Source organism: Pocillopora damicornis, chromosome 14 (genome assembly GCF_964200805.1).
Source record: "Pocillopora damicornis chromosome 14, jaPocDami1.2, whole genome shotgun sequence".
Taxonomy (NCBI): Eukaryota; Metazoa; Cnidaria; class Anthozoa; order Scleractinia; family Pocilloporidae; genus Pocillopora; species Pocillopora damicornis.
Genome location: NC_142683.1, coordinates 10,101,467 through 10,107,500, shown reverse-complemented (window position 1 = coordinate 10,107,500; position 6,034 = coordinate 10,101,467).

Sequence of the window (6,034 nt, the reverse complement as noted above, 5' to 3'; positions counted from 1 at the left end):
CTTCTCTTCAGTAATAAATCACTGAAGAATGAGGTAAGATTATCTGTGAATCATTAGTAGCTTAGAGACATAGGATGGGGGTAAGGCCATATAGCTACCCCAAGTGATCTCACACATGTGGGATCATCTAAGCCATGCCAGGGTGCTCAAACTAGAAAAGCTAGTGAGCATGCATAATGCTAGCAGCAATGACTCATCCTAGTAGAGTGCTCAATTTGGACATGAAAGCAAAGCTTTGTATGCCAAAGAGCTATATATATATATATATATATATATATATATATATATATATATATATATATATGTCAAAAGAGTGGGATAAAATAACACAAAAAGATGATTATAAATCAACTATTCCTGCAAAGATTACGATAATTTCGGACGCAAATTCCGCGCAAGTTACTAGGCGGTAAATAGCAGAAGGATATCCAGAGTTTGAGTAGCAAATTAGAGATTAGAGCGCGTCTTCGACGCAATCCACTCTTTTAGTATATACTAACAGTATTTAGTGGTACAGTGAATGGTTTGAACCCGGGGGTAACATGTAATAGTGTAGTTTGATCGTCCGGGTGAGTGTAGTCCTGAGAACGACTGTTGTCGGTAGTGGTGACTGACGTTTGGACAACCTGAGCGGAAGTCATCATCAGAGTCAAGTGAAAGGTTGTTGTCAGTCGAATGTACTTAGTCCGGTTTGTGTGCACTGATTGGTCAGTTTTGCCGTGATGTTATTGGCTGTAAGACTTAAGAGGCGTAGGTCAGTCGTGATTGGTCGGTTTGGATCCGTTAGTGAAGTTAGGTCGTTCTGTTCGGTTCGTTTGTAATGTTAATGTCGTGGATGAGTCGTTTGAACGGTGCCGGTAGTGGTTGACACCTGTTGAGGGGAGTCTGTTCCAGGTTAGTAAACAAGCTTTCCAGGGTCAGTCGTTGAAAGTAGTTGGTGCTGTAGGTTAGGCATTGCGCAAAGTCCCAGTCAATAGTGTGGTTCGTAAGTCGGTGATGTTCGGCAATGTGATTGTTGATATCGCTTTTCTTCGTCGCTCGTTTGTGTTCAGTCAGTCTAGTTGGGAGGTTTCTGCCAGTCTCACCGATATTGGAGGCGTGGCAGTCGGAGCAATTGATCTTATATACTGCTCCTTGTCTGTTCCTCGGTTCGTCTCTGTTTTTGATGTTAGCCAGTAACTGACGTAGTGTGGTAATAGGTTTGTGAGCGACGCGGATATTGAATGTTTGTAGGATACGTGAGATGTTCTGTTATCTGAGAACATCTCACGCATCCTACAGCCATTCAATATCCGCGTCGCTCAGAAACCTATTACCACACTATGTCAGACTCCGTCAGACTCCGTCAGTCACCACCGACAACAGTCCTTCTCAGGACTACACTCACCCGGACGATCAAACTACACTATTACAGTATTTAGTGGCCCTCCCTTTCCCACAACCCGCAGCAGGTTTGCGCCAGGATGACTCATTGCATATATAACCTATGGTGAATAAGTGCCCTGTTCTTTTTAGAGCTGTGCTACTAATTTATCACTAAAGAAAAGTAATAAGTGATAGAGATTGATGATTATGAATACGATAGTTTCAAGGTTGGTGCTGGCATGTTAAAGCACTCTACAAGAAATATCTGAAAATAGAATAACCAAGAAAAAGAACTAAACAACTATCTCAAAAACAAAATAAGGCATCATCATCAAAACAGTAAAAATAAAATAACAAAAATCGCTGCGAACAAAAACAAAATCAAAAACGAAACTCAGAAAAAAGGAAAAATTGTTTTTTCCGTTGAATTGTCGTCTTCAGAATAAACAAACCTGCAGAGATTCATATTGCTCATTCGATAGCTGAGTAATATGATAGCAATATTATGTTTTTCGAGGAGACCCATCCAACTATTCAGAGGCTTCAGCATTAACTCAGAGTTTTCTGGAAGATTCCAGCTACTCATCGATGTAGCAACAAACCTTATTAGATGGCCCTAATAACTCCCCTTAGTTTTGCCCCTCCCTTCAGATAAAATAATCGAAGAGTTGAAATAATAAAATTTACATTGAATAAGAGAGATGGTAAGTTTTGGGATCGGTGAAGAAATAGAGAAACATGTTTTTTTCGTACAGTCACGAGTGTGAAACAAAGAAAAAATTTTGAGTCCTCATAAGGAATCGAACGTAAGAGCCTTCGGATTCCGCGCTCCGATGCCCTACCATTGAGCCACAGAGACTCTAAAGTGAGCGACATCCATAACGAAGTTCATATAGGACACGCCTCCTGCGTTTCTGCTCGGAATCCCGAGGTCTGAAATTCGATTCCTCATGGAGACTCTCACGCTCGTGACAAGACGAAATAAATCATTCTCTAAATTTATATTGAATACAAAGCGGAATATTAAATTTTTAACAGTGAAAGGTCTGCAAGATTTAGTGCTTTTCCCAAAATAAATATATCAACGATTATGGTTGAGGACTGCACTGACTTATAAATCAGCGTCACCAATCATGACAAATGAATGGAGCTAAAAGTCTGCGGAAAATTGTCTGAGAGACTTTTCACTCATTTTTGACACAGACAATGTTTTAACATTGGATCGATTCATCAATTAAAATTGATGAATCGATCCTCTCAGGAGCCTGTATTGCAGATATACATCTAGCACCACTCAAATAATCAATTAGATTGCACATTTTCATGCTGATAAACAGATACACGTCCTTGACTTGCTCCTTTAAATCAATTTCTTGGCAAAGACAAGACGAAAATATTTCCTTCATGGAAAATTACCCACGAAATGGTATGATATTTGTTAATAAGTCGGCAAATATTATAAAAATCATACCAAACAAAAGGTTTTTCACTCGGGAAATGTAAAATAACCACATCTAACTTATCCTGTCCCTTTCCACTAAAACGACCCTCATTCAGCGATTTTTCCATGTAGAATGGCTCTACAATAAATTGAGTGAAGGAAGGATTGTATTAGTTTATCCAACAATATGCAGGTCACATCTAACGGTCTAGGAAGTTAGATTCGTTATGTCATTAGCAAAAGTAAAACTAAAATTGGAGAATAACCCTTCTCGGCCAAATGTGTATAACTGCTGTCAGAAAACTATCCAATCCGAGAAGTAGCCTCAGATTCCGTGCCATCCCATTCATTCAACTCATTACCTAATATCTTCATCAGTAGCCAGAGTAGATTGATTGCAAGGGTGTACTCTTACTACAACATGCATTACCATAAAACGCTTAATTGGCCGACATCAAGCGAATAATATTGTTATGCTCTTCAAAAGATGACTTATGTTCTCAAGTTAGCGGAATCCCTGTTGTTAGTTCAGTTTATCTGTGACTAGCTCTTTCTAGCAACCATCTAGCAACCTTCATCTGAGCCTTTTCCCACTTTGGTCGCCAGGCTACTACGCGTCTCTTTAACCTCCTTCATTTCAATCTCTATCTTCTCAGTTGTGTGTCTGAGTTCGTGTCTCATCTTTTCTAGCGAATCTGGAAATGTAAGAGAAATAAGCGCAATTATATAAGCACATTTACGTCACACATTTACGTTTAGGTGTTGATAAAATAATGATCATTTCAGTAGAATCATTTTTAGGAAGGTTCAGTTGTCAAAGTTCATAGACACTAGAGCTAAACAAATTGGTTCATCTACTGCATTGTGTATAACTGTTCCATGCTAAAGATAACTAAATTTCCAGTTTACATAATTGAATAGGACGAACACATCAAGAGCTAGCCCACCCTGCTGCTTATACTAAAATTTGTCATTTTTCTAATTTTTGGATTCATCCATACTACCTTCAATTTCTTTAACTTTCGATCAACTTTGTCTTTAAGCTTTCGTCATCTTTCCTCCATTGTGTCATCAGGTTCTAATGATGCTTCTCGACAATCGGATCCATGTAGTCGTGTTCAAGATCGTCGATTTAAGTTCTAAAATGAGATCTTCCCAGTCTCACCAAAGCTTCTCCTATATCCTGCCAATAAGCACTGAAACTACTGTCATCCACAGAGGCTTGAGAAAAATGGCCGTATACAATATGGTAGTAGTCCGAGCAGCCGACAAGACAAAGCGCGAGTCAAGAGTTTAATTTACGACCAGTTTTTGGTATATTTAGAGAAACAAACTTATTTTTTGGTATTTGTGGTAAAGGTTTGTTATTGAAAGTACCCGACCATCAGACCCAGATATTAATATGATAAGGGACGGTCAAGTAAGACGGTCCGACCAAAGCTTATTCAAAAATGAGCGTTCGGTTAAATTTAAAATAAAATGGGCTTTCGGTATAATTTAAAATAAGATGGGTCTGCTTGGCGTGCAAACGAATGCTTTATCAAGTCTGGGAAAACTCACGTCAACAAAATACTATTTCTCCATTAACGATCTTTTTCTGTTGACATCTTATGGCAAACAAGCACACATACACCTGTAAAATGCGGAATCGATCGAGCACCGTGCAGAGAAAAGTACGACGCATAAATTATGAGTGATTATGCAATCGGAACCATGTAATTACTCAGTAGTTGTCACGCAAGATACGGCTTCGTCGAACTGCGTTAGCCTTTAGTTTCAATTTTCAGCAATCATCAAGAGTGACTTTTAACCAAAAGACAGACTGCAGCAAGACTATCAAAGCACCCAATTACACTTGCTAAATTACACTTGGCCATTTGTTGTTCAACTTGCACCACTTTTTAACACAATATTCATCTCTTGAATTGACTGTAATTTCGTACTCCCATTTCCAATATGTAATCGGTAGATTTTGAAGAATGCCAGGTTGTGAAAATGGTAACAATAAGGGGAAGATAAATTGAATGCGTAATAACTATCATTACCAGCGTGGTTGCCGGTGATTACCAACAAAAATTACCTAAATCCCGGTTTTGGATCCCGGGATGGAGTTTCTCGAGGTTGTTGTGGCGCTTGAACTGAAGGAGGTAAGATTTCATTTCGGCGACGTGTTAAAACGTTGCCGTTCTGTTGAATTCAAAGTAAAAACGTGACTAAATAGCTGTCGAGGTTTCATTGCTAAGAGGGCGTAAAAGTTATAGTTCTATATGGGACGGCTGGGAAATTTACAATGCTTTAAAACACACGTGTTTCGCTATTGTTTTGCTCATGTGATCTCTTTAATTTATCATTATTGCAGATTCACCCCACTAGATTACAAATAGAGAAGAAATTAAATTTATCACCACAACAAAGAGACGTTGTGGAGGAGACAACCAAAAGCGCCCAAAGGGATGTCTTACTAATTAAGTCGTAAGAAAAGTACATACAATTATATAAAAATAAAAGTTATTATTCTTAATAAATTTAAAACATTCTTTTTCAAAGCTGCAATACCATTTGATTCTCTGGTATGGTTAGGTAAACTATTCCATTCATTTAATAGCTCAGATCCAAGTCCCGGAAAGAGATTGGAAATCGCTATGCAGTTGCATAAGGAGCTGGTCAAATCTGATTTTGTACGACAAATGATGTTTGGTGAAATATCCAAGTCCCTGTTCATAACCATTGACATTGTTATTGTTTGATTCATAACTGGATTCCGAAAGAAAAGTTGCTGTTAATTTCTAATAAACCTTTTTTTCCTTCGTAAGTGACAATGAAGAAGCCAATCAAGTGAAATCTTATCTTCACTTGAGGAAACCAATGTCGATAAACGAGGCACAACGCACGAAAAATCTCGCATAAGCGAGAACTGGAACTGCACATGCGAGAGACGAGGAGCGCGTTGCAAGACACGAGAAGGCACGCAAGAAGCTAAATATGACTCCATGACTGTCTTAAGGGTTTATAGTATAGTTATAACTGTAGTTACGGCGTTAGGTTGGGTTATCGCTGTAAATGCTCCGAAATCCTGTTTGAAGTTGAACGTAAAGAAGAGAAATTTAATCGTTATGAAACTTGGCATCAGTTGGACCAGAAAAAGGCTGCGGCCTAACCTCCAGCGAAGTACCATTATTTGGAACGTTTCCAACTCACTCAGTCCAGACTGGAGTCTTGAAACCTTGA